This window comes from Pimephales promelas, chromosome 9 (assembly GCF_988280905.1).
Source record: "Pimephales promelas chromosome 9, fPimPro1.hap1.1, whole genome shotgun sequence".
Taxonomy (NCBI): domain Eukaryota; kingdom Metazoa; phylum Chordata; class Actinopteri; order Cypriniformes; family Leuciscidae; genus Pimephales; species Pimephales promelas.
This window is the reverse complement of record NC_142777.1, coordinates 9,326,149-9,344,455: the sequence shown is the minus strand read 5'-3', so window position 1 is coordinate 9,344,455 and position 18,307 is coordinate 9,326,149. Positions and strand designations below refer to the sequence as shown.

The 18,307-nt window shown below is 44.5% G+C and overlaps 1 protein-coding gene and 1 pseudogene across 3 annotated transcripts in view; one reads left to right on the top strand and one right to left on the bottom strand.

Moving 5' to 3' along the window:
• The window catches only part of LOC120474910 (NACHT, LRR and PYD domains-containing protein 12), a 69,850-nt gene that overhangs the window by 38,330 nt on the left and 13,213 nt on the right, over positions 1 to 18,307 (top strand). The gene's annotated exons all lie outside the window — the stretch shown is intronic.
• Positions 8,564 to 9,641, bottom strand: LOC148977503 (E3 SUMO-protein ligase ZBED1-like; annotated as a pseudogene).

Sequence of the window (18,307 nt, the reverse complement as noted above, 5' to 3'; positions counted from 1 at the left end):
TTTCACAAAAATCCGTACTGGATCCACATCAAATAACAGCTGATACAGGTCTGTAATGAAACATTCATTAGTTCAACTTGTGAGTTACCCATTAATAGGTCAAGAAAAATCTCGGGGTGATCAAGCCTAAGATAATCTTGGAACAATACGGTGCCTTTTACACCATAATATGACCTGACCCTCGTTACACATTAGGGGTTAAAATGTCTCTCCACCTCATACAAAAACAAAACAGAATACTTTTTAGAACAGAGAAAGAAACGACCCAGTTCTCTTTTTCAGACTACTTCCCACATCTTGGAGGTAAAAGGGTTTCTGAACCATTGACTCAATTAGTCTGTTCACTTTCTTAACAACTCTACCTGCACGTGTCCTAACACCCTGAATGTCAGTAACAGGAACTTGGGTATCAGTGTCAGTTTGATTGTCAATCAGAACTTGTGCTTGTGTATGTGTATCTGTGTCACAGTCAATGTTAACGTCAAGAGATGATGGACTGGATTCAGCTCCGCTCTGAAGGTCTCTGTTATCATCCTCTTCGGTGTGCAACTGGTCACTAGACTCTTTTTCCTTCGAACTGAAATGGTCTGTTCCCACAGCCTCCTCGACATCAGAGTCTTGAACTACAGGCTCTTCAGAATCTCTATTCACCCATCTCCTTGTTCTCTCCTCCAGATCTGTTGGTTCGAAGTCATCCGCACAAGACTCACTTCTGACGCTACGCGACTCAAACTCTGAATCCTCCGTAGAGAGCAGAATGCTTTCCTCTTTATCAGGTGAGTCAACAGGTAGGAAACTAATGTCCAACAACAAGTTCCTGTGTACTACCTTCACATTGCCTTTCTCATCCTCTAGCTTGTAAATATGCTTTTGCATATTCCGATCCACAACAGTGTACACCACAGGGTCCCACTTATCTGCTAGTTTTCTCTTTCCTCTTTCTCCTTTATTTGCCACCAGCACACGGTCCCCGATATTCAGACACGTCCCTCTGACTTTCTTGTTGTAACCTTTTGCTTGTTTCCTCTGCTCTTTTTCAGAATGTCGCTGCGCAATCTCAGCTGCCTCATGGAGGTATGACATCAACGATTTCAGGTAAGTACCATGATCAACAACCACGGGGTCATGTAGCACCTGTCTGAACATTACATCCACCGGCAGTCTTGGTACACGACCAAACATTAGCTGGAATGGAGCGTAACCAGTTGTCTCGTGTACCGTAGCATTGTAAGCAAAAGTCAGTGTTTGTATTTGCTCTGGCCATTTGTGCTTCTCTTTCAGAGGCAGAGTTCGGAGCATGCTTCCTAAAGTCCGATTAAACCTCTCTACTCCTCCGTTTCCCATGGGGTGGTACGCGGTGGTGTGAGACTTTGCGACTCCAGATAGTTTCAATAACTCTGTTAGAAGAGCACTCTCGAAGTTGGCTCCCTGGTCAGTGTGGATGCGACTCGGGAATCCGTAAACACAGAATACACGATCCCACAGCTTCCTTGCCACTTGTTTTGCACACTGATTCGCACAAGGGAAGGCATGAGCCAACTTCGTGAAATGGTCTGTCACAACGAGTACATCTACCGATCGTTTCTTCGCATCCTCTGCAGACCAGAAATCCAGGCATACCAACTCCATGGGCATAGAGGTCCTGATACTTTCAAGAGGGGCCCGCGCAGATGGTTCGGGAGCCTTGGCTAGGATGCATCTTTGACAGCACTTGATGTATTCACACACATCGTTCCCCATTCCTGGCCAGAAGAAACGTTGACGGGCTAAATGAATGGTTCTTGCTTGCCCCTGATGACCCGCAAGATCATGTACACCCTTTAAAGCCTGCCCCTTGAGGCTAGAAGGTAAGACCAGCTGATACCGCTTCTGTTTACTGTGCGGATCTTGTGTGACTCTGTACAGTATTCCATCCTTGAGCTTTAATTTGTCCCACTGCCTGAAAAGAGTTAGAGTTTTGGAACTCATGTTGGCCTTCTCCCGTCTCGATGGTTGACGCTTCAAATTCACAAAGAACATCACTCTTGAAATGACTGAATCAACCTCTTGCATTTCACGAATTTCATCCGCAGCAATCGTAGGAAGAGTGTCAATACCAGCGGGCATTAAATCTTGGTAGGACTGAATTAGCTGCACAGCTCTTGCTTGAGAAGTCTTTTCCCACTGATCATGTAAACTTAAACAAGCTTTGATTGTGACACTGTCAGAAGGTAAGTCAAGACAGGACTGTAGACAGATCTGTACGTTCTGAGCTCCATGACGAAAAGCATCTCGAACTCCATCTTCATCAACCACTTCGGCCTCCACAAGTAAATCATGATATCGCTCTTTCATCAGCCTACTGCTCACAGTCTTGACGAAAGGGTCTCTACTCAGAGCATCCGCCACCACATTTTTCTTCCCTGCTATATGCTTCAGTTCAAAGGTGTAAGCCGCCAGTTTGGACACCCAACGTTGCTCACATGCAGCGAGTTTTGCCTTGGACATGACATACGTGAGCGGATTGTTGTCTGTCCATACGGTGAATGTTTGACCTTTCAACCAATGGCTAAACTTCTCGCACACGCTCCATTTGAGTGCCAGAAATTCGAGCTTATGAACTGGATAGTTCCTCTGTGATTTGCTCAGAGTCTTGCTTGCAAATGCGATAGGACGAGCTCGCTCTTCACCCGCAGGCACTTGGGATAATACAGCTCCGAGTCCGTCCAATGAGGCATCTATCGCCAGGACCAGAGGCTGAGTAAAGTCAGGGTGTGCTAAAACCACACTTTGAAGCAGACTCTCCTTGAGGCAACATAATGCGCTATCACATTCTGATGTCCAATCCGTGGGCTTGAGCTTCCTGTAAGTTCCAGCTTTAACGTCTCCCTTATTTCCTCTTTTCTTCCTCTGTCCAGCCGTAAGAGCAAAAAGCGGTTTGGCCAAAGTAGAACATCCAGGAATGAAATGTTGGTAATATAAGATCATACCAAGAACTGATTTGATCCTCTGCACTGATGGAGTACATTTGTCATCTTCCATAAGATCTGCCTTAGACAGCTTTGAAATGACTTCAACTTTGGCAGGATCTACTGAAACTCCATCCTTATCAACGATGTGGCCCAAGAATTTTACAGAGGTTCTCAGTAGGTGGCACTTCTTAGGGCTCAGCTTAAGATTGTACTGCCTCAGGCGACTGAACACGACCTCCAGTCTTTCCAATGCTTCCTGCTCATTAGGAGCGAACACCAACAGGTCGTCAAGATAACACAACAAGCTGCTGAAATTCAAATCTCCAAAGATGCTAACCATCATCCGCATAAAGGACGCTGGACTGTTGCATAGCCCTTGCGGCATCCTATTATACTCGTGCAGCCCTACAGGAGTCGTGAATGCAGTGTATTTCTTGTCCTCTTCAGCCATGGGGATGTTATAAAACCCGGACGTCAGATCCATGGTGCTGAAGAGTGTGTTCCCGCCCAGAGCAGCTAAGCAGTCAGACTGGTGGGGAAGCGGGTGTGCATCCTTTATCGTTCTTGCATTTAACCATCTGAAGTCTGTGCATAGCCTCAGACTGCCATCCTTCTTCCACACTAGGACTAACGGGGAAGCATACTCACTTACAGACTTCCTTATTATCCCTTGTTCTTCCATCTGAGACAAGACCTGCCGTAACTTTTGATAGTGTGCAGGCGGCACTCTACGATAAGGGAGTCTGAATGGACGCTCATCCATTAGCCGAATGCGGTGAACAAAACCCTTTACTTCTCCACAGTCCAACGCATGCTTAGAAAACACATCGTTGTATCTCTCCAATAATTGTACTAACTTCTCCTTTGTCACATCACTGACAGAACCAGACTGAATGTCAAGATCAACGAGACCAACAGTTTCCAATCTCTGTTTGAAGTCAGCTGACAATTTAGAGGATTGCTGCTTCTCCTCCGCAACCACTTCTGCTCGACTCAGCTCTTGGAGAAGCTCGAAATCTTCCATGGCAACACATGGAAACACATCCGCTAACTTGTGATTCCTCTTAAGGGTGACTGGCTTATCTGAGAAGTTAGTGACTTTTACGGGAACCCAACGATCACCCCATAATGGCGTGACAACTCGTCCAACCATAATGTCTCGTGACACAGACCTTGAATTTGTGGGTTCCACCACGACTGTGCTCCCTGGAGACATTGGGACATTTTTTGGCAGCTTCCCCCAGACAAGATGTTCCTGCCTTGCTAAAAGAGTGACACACTGCTGCAGCTTGATGGTTCCCACCTTATCTGGCAGCTCCGAACCCTTCCACCGACACGTGTTGGCCATTACATCCAGGAACTGCTCACATCCTGCCATCGGCTCTGCTCTATGATCAGAAACAAGTCTCCAAAAGTCACTGCTGCCTTTCATCCGATGTGCTAGGAATTTGATAACATTTGTACCAATGATCAGATCATCCCGCTGGCCGGGTACAACGAGGATGGGCACTTGGCAGCTCTCTCCATAAACTTTCAACTGGACCTCATACATGCATTTTGGTCTTGTAACCTTGCCTCCACATCCTACTAAGATGACTTCCTCCTGAAGTGGTGTGGGTGAAGGCAGCACATTCTCACTTAACATTTTTTTCTCCGCTTTGTCACTAAAAGTGCAAGCCATAGAGCCTGTATCAAGCATTCCCTTTATAGAAAACACATTATTAACGCTGACTGGCGCATAGAACAAATCGTCGAATGCCTCCACTGCTTGAACATTTTGTGCGATCACTTTAGTCCCAGTGGGAGCCTGTGCGCGTGCATTTTCATAAAACTGGTGAAGGTCAACACTCTCTAGGGGTTCTTCACTTGTGCTCACGCATCCCCCTTCCGAACGTGAGCCATCTAGTTTAAATCTGATGGACCCCGGAATGGTGTTGGGCCATGTCTGGACCTCTCACCTGTACAGTCTCTTTTACTGTGCCCAGGTTGAAAGCATGCAAAACACAGACGTTCTCGTCGACAATGTGTTACAGTGGAGTGATCATGAGACCGGCATAATCTACAGAGCTTGTTTTGGGGCTGGTGAGATGGCATTTGGACATTTTGAGACAGCGCACGGTCAAGGAGATTAATCAGAGTTCTCATACAATTGTTGTCATCCTGTACAGGGTGTGCATTATCTTCTCTGCGGAACTGACCTGGCTCTATTGGAGAGACACTCTCCACTTCATCCTTATCGAAGGTCTGAACGTGGGCTGTGGCATGTCTTGTGGCAGCGTGACGCTTCGGCTTGGCTGACATCTGCTCTTTTAACTCGTATTGGTACCGGTCAAGCTGTTCTTGGATTTCCTTTGCGGTCCATTTTTCTGGAGCTTTGAAACGGAAAACTGCAGCAAGAGTGGAATCAGGGCAGTACTTTACAAACATCATTGCAGCTTCTTGACAAGGATCTTCCATTTGTCGCCCAAGTCTCTTTAACGCTTCCTCCGCTAGATCCACAGCTTTGTTCAACCGCACCCAGTACTCGACGGGATCCTCTCCTGCTAATGGAACAGTTCCATAGAAATCAGCCAATGGCATACATGAATAATTAACATCGCTAAAATGTTGTTTCAGGATGTCAATGATGACTTTTGGTTTCTCAACTGGGTTTAAGGTTGAATTACAGCGAAGAGTGACTTTGACAACGTCTTTAGCTTTACCCATCAATCTGCTTAAAATCTCTTGATGCTGCTCCGCTAACGGTATTCCTCTCTTCCTCAGATATGTGTCCATTAGCTCCTCCCACTCACACACACCAAGCTTGTCTGATGCATCACCACGGTAGATTGGGGGCTCCTTTGCTTCACTTTGCATGACCAATCTCACTCCAGTCAAGTTAAGTGAAGGTATGTCTGAGAATGTCTTGCTGGTACCTAACCCTTGTGTTTGTGCACCCACATTCTCTCCTCCACCACAACTAGCCTCCTTTTGAGATGCTAACATAGTCTGCCCCACTTGTTGAGCGATGTGTGCTATCAAACCTTGCCAATTTGGGTCTGTTATGTCTGGAACAGCTAAGGGCACAGTATCATGATCAATTACACGTGTCGAACATAATACAGGAGGTGTCCTGTTCACTTTACCCTCTCTCACAATAGGAGTACTTGGAATTTCACTAAAAAACTTTCCCCTGCCAAGACCTAATCCAGTCATTGTCTCATTAGCATCAAATTCATCTCCTTTTAAACTAAATGCCATGTTTTCAATTGAAAATTGTCAAAATGAAACAATTGAAAAATATCAGAAAATGTGAGAAAAATAATCAGCTAAATGAGAAAATGTATAAATCAGTATTCAAAATTCCCAATGTCCATTTGTACTCTGACAGTTCTTTACTCAAAACTGAACCTCAATGCAGCGTCCCTCGGCGACCCAACTGACGTTGATCCTGAAGCAAATCTTCTGATCCGGGTCACGGCACCAATGTAACCGGTCCGCTCGCTGACCGCTGTTACGTTTCTCAGTCTCTCTGCGTTGTGTATTATAGGACCAGGACACGTATTGTAGTTCACCAATATGGGGGTTTATTCAATCACGCTCAGCATGGATTTCGCAGCATCTGAAGTTCAACATCACAAAGATGACAAAAATCACATGAGGGCATCTCATAACTTTCACCTCTCCCCAGCGAGTTCAATGCAAACTCCTTTTGTTACAATTAAAGTTAATGAACATACAAATAATATTAAAGCATAACATATTAACACAATACAAGAATGTAAAATGCAATAAAAGTGGAATACCTGAAGTTCAACATCACAAAGATGACAAAAATCACATGAGGGCATCTCATAACTTTCACCTGCATGATACAACACCAATTAGTTGACTCAAAACCGTGCTAATACACGCAAAACTCATGCAATATACGGCCCACGCGATTAATCTTCAGATTATTAATCCACTCATGCATGTAACATATAACAAAACACGACATGCAATTCCTGCATTGATTACAAACGGGTATTAAACCAATTTATACACTTTGCAAACTTATTTTGCTCATATTTTTAAGAGCTCTGCAAAATGCTTACCTCTCCCCAGCGAGTTCAATGCAAACTGGCAAGAGGCGCGCACACACTCTAAAATGGCACCAACGCGACGGCAAGAAAAAATGTCAAAATAAAAGTCCCTTAAAGAGTGAATATAAAAATCGGCATATTTAGCAAAAAAACAGTAACAAATAAATCAGTAATAAAATAAGGATTTTTGGGAAACAACAACAATACATTCAACTTAACTAGTACTTATTATAACTCGTTACAGTTGCACCTCCATTACGTCACCACATTTGTTGTGTTTATGGTTGTGAGTGGTGAATTTCAAACCTCAAAACGCCCCATTTTTTTTTTTAGCTTGTTTGTTTGCGGAAGGACTTTTTCACTCAAACCACGCCCTCGGTATGATGCGTTTCAAGTGTATCTATTTAATTTTGTGAATAAATATGATGCAGCTGGACTTACCTTTCAACATGGAAGGATAACCAGCTGCTGACAATAACACGGGAAAGAGAGCCCGGTGGTTTTGCGACCACTCGTTTCACATGCATGCCCAATGAAGCATGGATTAACTCTGCCAAAAACCATGATATCATTGTCCATCTCAGTTCAGATCTCATATAATGGTGTCAATGCAGGCAGTTCAATAACATTGTTGAATATTAAATTAAATGTCCCCAACTAAGCAAAGCCAATGGCGACAAATGTTGTTGTCTGCAATTTGTAAAACTTCACAATAAAAATTTAGATATTCTGAAATGTTTGGTTTATTTCCCTGTATTTTTTATTTCATTAAATATTCAGATGTTTTTGTGAACGTATATTCATGGTGTTTATTTTGTCCTGTTTTTATAAAAAGAAAATTTGATTAGGATACTTTTTTTCATACAGTGGTTTTAAGGCCCTGACACAGGCGACATAAGCCAACCCTAGAGTCGGCTTTAGCACTCATTCAGTAATCACTCATCACCAGCTGCAGTCTATCATTCCGGTCTATTTAATCTCACCAACTTCTCATCTCCATTGTCAGATCGTTGTTTGTGATGTCCGGTGTCTGATCACCATGCGTTCCAGTATCCTTTGTTGTTCCTGTCTGTTCCCCGTGGATGTTCTGGATTTGTCTCGTTGATCGTCACTTCACTTCACCTGCACCTGTTACATCTGACCATCGAGTCCCTGCCCTTCCTTGCGCCGGTCTCTATTTGACTTTGTCTGTTCATTGAATAAACCCTGAGTAACTCGCTTTTGCTTCCAAGTTTATTCGTTACATACATATTTTAGAGCCTGCTACTGAATAAGATGGTAAACAAAAAAATAAATCAAACGGTCTAATCATAGGTTGCAAAAAGAAGAAAAAAAAACATGGCACTTTAAAAACGGGATAGTTTATTTATAGTTTGTTTACGGACATTTCACGTTATGTTCGAATGCATATTCGAATATTGAATAAAAAACTGACCTAAAACACACACGCATATGCACGCACACACACGCATGACAAACACAGGAAGAGAGGAAACACGGGTATAGAGAGACAAACAATAGAGAGAGAAATAAACTAACCTGCAAGGTTCAAGTAACCTTTTCCAGTTTAGCAAGCTCCTGTGATGTCAACATGGCAATTTTGCTGTTCTGCTGAGACAGAGTAGTGGACAGTGGCAATCTGTTTCGCAGGATCCGCCTGACCATCTCTAAGGTAGAATTCCACCTGGTTGGGACGTCCTGTACAAGCGGTTCTTGCTTCTGTCCAAGTGCAACTTGCTGTTCTCCTAATTCCTAAGCATTTGATGGATTGTGCTTAAAGTGCCCAACAATTTTGCGACATTTGGCCAAAATACCATCTAATCCACAGTCGTGAAGAGAAACAGTTACAGTTCTTTGAACGCAGTGGGCTGTACAGGACAGGTGTTCAAATGGTAGTAGTCTCACAGCTGCTGTCATGTTCCGAGCACTGTCAGTCCCAAGTGTTGTTAACTTATTCTCCACATTCCAATATTTGGCAACTTCCAAAAAATGATCAGCGCATGCCTCCGCAAAATGGCGTTTGGTGGTTTGACTCACAGTAAGGGCAAATGAACGGAAACTCCACTCCTCATATATAAAGTGTGCTGTGACGCCTAAATAGTTGTTATTGCTCACAGACGTCCAGTGATCTCCTGTGAGCGCGACGTTCGTTGCTTTCTCAAGCATGTCCATCCTCCGTGCCCTCTCGCTGACACACAAATGGTGTATTCTCGACACAATCGTTCTTCTAGAGGGTAGATTGTAAGAAGTGTCTCCCGATGCAATTTGAATTACTTCTCGTAGTCCCTCGTCATCTACCGTGTTAACTGGGCGGCAGTTTCTAGCTATCCATCTAGCTATAGAATCGGTTAAATATTCAGTTACAGATTTGTTCATCGGTCCGCCACGAGGCCTACAGTAATCCAGTATGGTCGATTGGCAAAACCCTCCTGTAGCCTCGCTAGTTGCAGCAAGAACACCTGGGTGTTTTGCGTTTAAATGGTATAGTAAAGACGAATTGCTCCGGTGGTATTTAAATTCGGCTTTGCAAATTGTACATACCACCACTTTTCTTTCTGTGCATTCAGGACATTTTTTCAAATGTAAACTTTCCATGTAAAACTCCACCGTTAACGCTCTCCATCATCGTGCAGTGTGATTTGGCTCAGTTAGCACACTCCTCTGTCACAACAGGAAGTTGTTAAAATGGACGCGATTGGCTTGCGTCAATTGCGTTAATTTATTTTAATGCGTTAAACATGTAAAATTAATTGCAGAGATTTACACGTTAACTTTCCCAGCCTAAATAAACACTTGTAAGGGATGATAGTATCATTTGGAAACACATTTGGAAATCCACTGTCTCCTCAAAAGAGTCCGTTTGCAAGCAGCAGAAGCAGCAAATTAATAAAAAAAAGCCACAATATTTACCCACGTTCTGTTTTCTATCATGCGCCGTGCACGTTTGCGATGACATAAGAACGCACCAGGGTTCGATATAATCAAGTTGAGTGTGAAACCAGACCAACGATGCGGGGGCGCCGGGAACAAACGCGCTCGGGCTCAGACCGCAGCAAACGAGCTCAGTGTAAAAGCCCCCTGACTGATGCTCTGCACTCTGTTCAGCCCGCCAGCTGCTGTTGAATGCCCAGCACATTCATCTCGCCCATGTCTTTTACGCTCAGGGGATCCGAGAGCGGTACCCGCCGGACTGTTTGCTGTTGTCAACCTCCAAGAGTGCCCATATCTGTTATGTTATTGGAACGTCAGCATTAACGGCTGCTTTTCTGTTTCTTGTCTCAAGTAACTTTTCTGTTGGACTGAATTCTCTCTCATAATTAAAGAGACTGTTCAGGGCAATTCTCTTTTGGGTCTTACCTTTCTTTATAACAGGTGAGGAGTCTGTCTGAAGAGGAACATTTACATCTTCATATATTTTAAGCTATGACAGTTGCTACGTTTACATGGACACAATCGGAATGAAATCAATACGATTGATGAATCCCATCAAGGTATTTACATGAATGATAAATAAAGTAATCGGGTCGATGTGCGTGTTTATATGTCAATCGGATTTGATGTTTTCAAAGTGTGGACATGTTCTCTCGATCGGATTACAAAAGGAGTAAACCACCCCTTTCAATCCGATCGAAATTCCAGTCGGATCGAGCTAAATTGGATCGATTTATGTGTTTACATTAAGGTTTTTTAGTCCGATTGAGCCGTCAATCCGATTATAAGGGTCCATGTAAACGCAACTAGTGTTCTTCAACCCTGTTCCCGAAGGACCCCCAACACTGCACATTTTCTTTGTCTCCCTATTCAAACACACCTGATTCAACAGATCTGCTAATTAACCTATGTGATAATGAGCTGATGAGTTGAATCAGGTGTGTTTTAATAGGGAGACAAAGAAAATGTGCTGTGTTGGGGGTCCTTCAGGAGCAGGGTGGAAGAACACTGATCTATGATATATATCTATATTACCTTCTATGATAATTTGAACTATTGTATCTGTTACAATGGAGGCTCCCGCTCTGTCTCCTCTCCGCCACCAGAGGGAGCCTTCCCCGTAATATTGATCATTGGCATTAAACTCAAATTCCCATCATGCCTCATACCTGGGACTGATTGCGCATCACACCTGCACTGCATCTGCACACACCCATAAAAGCCACCTTCACACACCACACCAGTGCGAAGTCTTGATTTGCCCCGGTGATCATTTCTGAGCGTTAATATCCTGATTCTGGTTTTCTGGTTTTGGACTTTGGACTGTTTGACTCTTCTTCGATTGATATCTGCCTGGCCTGAACTCGGACTGTTTACGGATTACGATTATTGCTGCCTGCCCTGATCTCTGCCTGTCTCCTGGTTTATCCTGTTGTCTTGTCTGCATTGCTCTGTCTGCCTCGTCTCGACCCTGCCTGTACGATTCTGATTAATAAAGCTGCAAATGGATTCCTCTGTTCCTTGTGGTTCATTACAGAAGACTTCGCCGCCTTCTAATCCAGCAGCTGTCCTGCAGTTAACCACCGAACTCACCACTCAAGCCTCTCGTTTGGATCTGCACCATCAGCAGCTCAGTCACCTAACCACTCTCACCGAACAGCTGGTACAGGGTATGCAAGAGCTTCATACCGCCGTCCGCGTGACACCCAACGCACCCGCTCCTCCTCCATTACCGAGAGTCCCTCCTGAGAATGTGAGTACCACAGTCAATCCACGGCTCGCATTTCCTGAGAAATTTGATGGCACCCCAAGTAAATGTAAGGGGTTCCTGTTACAATGCACTATCTTCGTCGATCAGCAACCTGCATTATACTCCAGTCATGGGAGCCGCATTGCTTTTGTGTGCTCGCTGCTCACCGGCAGAGCATTGGAGTGGGCTACGCCCATCTGGAAGCCGGAGGGAAATACGTTCACCACTTTTCAAGAATTCACCCAACAATTTCGTCAAGTCTTTGAGCATACCACCGGAGAAGGAGATGCAGGAGAACAACTTTTAAATCTCACACAAGGGAAAGATACAACCGCTGATTATGCTCTTACTTTTCGCACGCTCGCTGCACAAACCAACTGGGTGGAAGATACTCTAAAGACGCTCTTCAGAAGAGGACTTACCCCAGAACTCCAGTCCGAGTTAGCCTGTCGCGACGAAGGGAGGAATTTGAATGATTATATCTCTCTGGCCATTCAAGTCGACAATCTGATGCGTGTCCGACGCAATCCCTGGGCAGCAAACCGTGCTTCATTCAGGGCAGCAATCTCTCATGAACCCATGCAGCTGGTATTCACACACATCACTCCAGAGGAACGAGATCGCAGATTCCAGAACCGGTTATGTATGTACTGCGGTCAACCTGGACACATGAAACTCTCCTGTCCCGTGCGACCATCATCTCATAATCCTCCGGTGAGTTCTCAAGTTAAGAGGGGAATCTCCACCAATAACCTCACAATTCCAGTTCGATTGACCATTCAAGATTAAGTGTTTGATACCACAGCCTTTATTGATTCTGGAGCCGCAGGAAATTTCATGTCTCAATCATTCGCCGAACAGTGCAACGTCAAACTGAATCCATGTCATTCTTCTCTAACAGTGGAGGCGCTAGATGGACACCCCATCGGAGAGGGGAAGATCCAGTGTGTAACCGAAGAGATCAAGATTGACATGGGATCCTCTTCATTCTGAAAACATCCAATTTTACGTCATCCACGCTCCACATCACTCTATCATTCTGGGACATCCATGGCTCCAAATCCATAACCCTCATATTTCTTGGAGAGAAGGTCAGATCATTCGCTGGGACGAAACCTGCAAGAATCAGTGTCTAACTAAAGTCACCCGAATTATCCAGTCCATTCCAGCATCCTGCACAACGATACCTGAGCTCGAAAACCTTACCCTCTCCCTATGCAGATCTGAGCGAAGCATTCAGTAAGGAAAAGGCTGCACAACTTCCTGAACATCGTCCTACTGACTGTGCCATAGATTTGATCCCCGGTACAACTCCCCCAAGAGGGAGAATTTTCCCGTTATCCAGACCTGAATCTGAAGCCATGAAACAGTACATAGAAGAGGAACTCGCTAAAGGCTTCATTCAACCATCAACCTCACCAGCCGCAGCCGGATTCTTCTTCGTAAAGAAGAAAGATGGAGGACTCAGACCTTGCATTGATTATCGAGGATTGAATGATATAACAATCAAGTACCGCTATCCACTGCCTCTTGTACCAGCAGCATTAGAACAGCTCCGACAGGCCAAGTACTATACCAAGCTCGACTTACGCAACGCTTACAACCTGGTTCACATTCGTGAAGGGGACGAGTGGAAAACTGCTTTCTCCACCACTAGTGGGCACTACGAGTACTTGGTTATGCCTTTCGGCTTGTCCAACAGTCCTTCAGTCTTCCAGGCGTTCATGAATGATATTTTCTGAGATATGCTGGACAGATGGGTGATCGTCTACATTGATGACATCTTAATATACTCCAATTCACTTGAAGAACACGTCCAACATGTCAGATCGGTCCTCCAACGATTAATCCAATTTCACCTGTACGCCAAGATGGAAAAGTGTGAGTTTCATCAAACCAGCGTCTCATTCCTGGGATACATAATCAGCCAAGACGGAGTTGCGATGGATGAGAAGAAGGTGAAGGGAGTAGTAGACTGGCCAGTACCACAAACTGTGAAAGAGTTGCACAGATTTCTGGGATTCGCAAACTTCTACAGAAGATTCATCAGAAACTTCAGCTTGATCACCGCTCCTCTAACCGCACTAACCAAACGACACAGCTCCCGTATTTGATGGAACATCGAAGCACAACAGGCCTTTCAAGAATTAAAGAAACGTTTCACTACTGCACCTATTCTGCGTCATCCGGATCCTGAACGCCAGTTCATTTAAGAAGTAGACGCTTCTAACACAGGGGTGGGGGCCATACTCTCACAGCGCCAAGGGGAACCATCCAAAATGTATCCATGCGCCATCTTTTCTCGTAAACTCTCTCCCGCTGAACGCAACTATGATGTGGGGAACCGCGAATTGTTAGCAATGAAGTTAGCCCTTGAAGAATGGCGTCATTGGCTAGAGGGGGCAGCCGAACCCTTCATCATTCTCACAGATCACAAAAATCTGGAATATCTGCGATCGGCCAAACGACTCAATCCCCGCCAAGCCAGATGGGCATTATTCTTCACCAGATTCAACTTCACTGTCACATACCGTCCTGGATCCAAGAATACGAAAGCAGATGCTCTCCCCCGACAATCTGACGAGGTTAACCAGAACCCCAATCCCGAAAACATTCTTGGTGAGAATTTATTAGTAGCTCCTGTTCAGTGGGATGTCATAACCGAGATCCAACAAGCAAATGTCCAGACTCCTGCCCCTACCGAATGTCCAGCTGAACGCCTCTTTGTCCCAGAAACATTTCGACCCCGTCTCCTAGATCAAGTTCACTCTAACCCCAGCTCTGGTCACCCTGGAATCAACGCCACAATCCATCTTCTCCAGAACCGGTTTTGGTGGCCCACACTCACCGCTGATACCATAACCCACATCCAAAACTGCACCGAATGTCAAACCTCAAAATCACCCCGGAAACTACCCGCTGGTCTACTTTGCCCTCTACCCACTCCACCCCTGGTCACACATAGCCATCGATTTCATCACCGACCTTCCCAATTCCCAAGGCTACACCACTATCCTCACCATTGTAGACAGATTCTCCAAAGCATGTCGACTGGTTCCTCTTACCAAACTCCCCACAGCTCTCGAAACCGCCGAACTCCTGTGCAACCAAGTCTTCCGCTTCTATGGATTACCTGAGGACATTGTATCAGATCGTGGACCTAAGTTCACATCACGAGTCTGGACAGCATTCTTTAAAAACCTTAACGTCAACATCAGTCTCACCTCCGGGTACCATCCACAATCCAATGGACAAACCGAACGTCTCAATCAGGATATCATTTGTTTCCTGCACACTTATTGTCAGCAGCACCAAGAGGATTGGAGCAGATATCTGTTCTGGGCTGAATACGCACAGAATTCTCTCATCAAGCCAGCGACTGGTCTCACTCCCTTCAAATGCATCCTCGGATTCCAACCACCTCTGTTCCCATGGTCGGGCGAACCCACAGAACTTCCATCCGTCACAGAATGGCTACGCAAGAGTGAAGAAGTTTGGGATCAGGCACACACCACCAACCGTCGTCGTCGTCCCAGTCCAGTATACCAGATTGGCCAATGGGTATGGCTGTCCACCAAAGATCTTCGACTCAGACTTCCATGTCGCAAGCTCAGTCCGAGGTATGTTGGCCCCTTCCAAATTGTAAGACAAATTTCACCTGTTTCATTTCGATTAGACCTGCCCGCTAACTACCGTATTTCTCCCACTTTTCATGTTTCTCTGTTGAAATCCGCTGGTGGTCCGAGGGGAGAAGCGGAGGAGGGGGCCACCTCCCAGAGTCCTCCTGCCTTTTTGGTCGACGGCGAGGAGGCGTACAAGGTGCACAAGTTGCTGGATTCCAGACATCGGGGTAACATTCTCCAATATCTGGTCGATTGGGAGGGGTACGGTCCGGAGGAACATTCCTGGGTCAACTCGAGGGATATCCTGGACCCCACTCTCACGGAAGAGTTTCATAGGACATACCCGGAGAAACCGGCCCCTCGACCCCGTGGGAGACCCCGACAACATTTGCCTCCTCGCGTCAGGAGCCGCTCGCAGGGGGGGGCTCTGTTACAATGGAGGCTCCCGCTCTGTGTCCTCTCCGCCACCAGAGGGAGCCTTCCCTGGAATATTGATCATTGGCATTAAACTCAAATTCCCATCATGCCTCATACCTGGGACTGATTGCGCATCACACCTGCACTGCATCTGCACACACCCATAAAAGCCACCTTCACACACCACACCAGTGCGAAGTCTTGATTTGCCCCGGTGATCATTTCTGAGCATTTATACCCTGATTCTGGTTTTCTGGTTTTGGACTTTGGACTGTATGACTCTTCTTCGATTGATATCTGCCTGGCCTGAACTCGGACTGTTTACGGATTACGATTATTGCTGCCTGCCCTGATCTCTGCCTGTCTCCTGGTTTATCCTGTTGTCTTGTCTGTATTGCTCTGTCTGCCTCGTCTCGACCCTGCCTGTACGATTCTGATTAATAAAGCTGCTGATTAATGGATTCCTCTGTTCCTTGTGGTTCATTACAGTATCACAGAAATAATGATCCTATTTAGGGATGGGGCCGATCCGATGCAGTATCGGTATCGGGACCGATACCAGCATAATTCACGTATCGGATTTTTCCGATCCAACCTGCGGAGAAATCCGATATTTATGATCCATGTCTGTGCTTTAACGTTGTCTGCTGAAATGACTCCAAAAGTGATTCCCGCCGGGCCTGCTAGTCTGCTATAGCTGGCTGCAAACTGTGGAATGGATACCCTGAACGGAGGTGCAGCTCAATCAGTGACTGTAAAACATAGGGCTCAATGAGACACACCCCCGCTCAGGAAATCCATTCCGCAGTTTGCAGCCAGCTAGCAGGATAGCACTGAGCTATAACATGTTCGTTGTGTGGAAATCATATGGTGGAACTGGAAACACCGCTGCAGTGCAGAGCAAGACAGCAAAGTGCAATGTTTGCAAAGCCGTATTAATTAAACTATTTGATGCATGTTTGCAATTCGCAGTCCAGAAGAGAAAGAGAGAGATCTCTCACGCGGTGCAACAGCAAGCACAACATGACAGCCCGGCGTAATGAGTGACGACACGTCACAGAGGAAACAGAGGAAACGTAGCCTGGTTACACTTTAGATATGTGATATTAGTCTGATTTCCAAATATTAAAGAATATATTGAGGTAAAAAAAAAAAAAACATTAAAAACAATAGCCGCATTCTGTCTAGCCAACTTCCTTCCCATCGCGGCGGTGCGCTGTCATTTCTCCCTAAAACTCAAAACTTTAAAATGCAGTCTCTGCTGTTACTAAATTGCGGGACGCTTTTAATAATAAAAAGAGCTATTAAAAGCACAAAATTTGCGCAAGAGATGCTGTTCCCAGTGCGGCGCGCTCCGAAACAGACCGCAACAAGACAAGCAAATTAAACTCTGGGATTCATATGCGTGTCTAAACGATCAAATGTAGCCTGCACAAAAATGTCAAACCGACCGACTTGGAGATTAACACTTAAACAATTTATTATGTCTAAAATAAACGTAGTTATGGAAATATTTGGGAGAAAATATGGTGCATCAGTAGACTATGAAATCTGAACTCGTTCTTAAAGGGACAGCAGTATAAATGTGATGATTGCGACATTACTGAGAATCAAACAACCAAAGGCAAAGAGAAAATCACCCACAGCTCTTGAATGAATTACTTCAGCTTTAATAAGCATAAATCTATATATCTATAACATAAATATCTATGATAAACGTTGCAGTGCTATTTTACTTTTGATTACTTTATTATAATTCTTTTTAAGACCATACCTGAATAATGTTTTTAGACCTTCCTGAAATTAAAGCACTGTGTAGGCCTGTATAATGTGTATCTTCGTTTAATTGTCTATCTATTGTTTAATATATATATATATATATATATATATATATATATATATATATATATATATATATATATATATATTGACATACATACATACGTACATATCATCCTTGCCTGTAGAGAGGAGTTTATTTCAGCATCATATAAAATCAACAATAATGATAAATACTATTAAAGCAAACACAGCTCTCAGGTATCGGAAAAGTATCGGTATCGGCCGATATCCAAAGTCAGGTATCGGGATCGGATCGGAAGTGAAAAAATGTGGATCGGTGCATCCCTAATCCTATTATGAGGTTGAAAAGACATTTTGTGAAGCTGTTTCATGACAACTCTCTCTCTCTCTGGGTCAGCGGCAGCACCAACATAGATTCAAAGTGTTGATTTTGTCAAAGGTTTTATAGACAGAGGAATTGGAAGAAGATCGTGTGTGTGTTTGAATGGAGATCACAGTATTTTAAAGTTTAATCGTGCAGCTCTACTGTCTCATCTCTCTCTCTCAGCATATGAGTAGCGTTAGGGCTTTTCAGTGATTCAGTCTCACGTCTCTTCCACGCGTCCACTTGAAAGTGAAATTACGATACTCATAGATAACGACACATTTCATCTTTTGTTGGAACAAGAGTTGCTAACTTCTGTCAACCTTGTCTATAAGTAGGGACAAAAATAAAGCAATTTAATTTGAATCAATATCAATTCTGGAATAAGAAAAATCTATTTTATA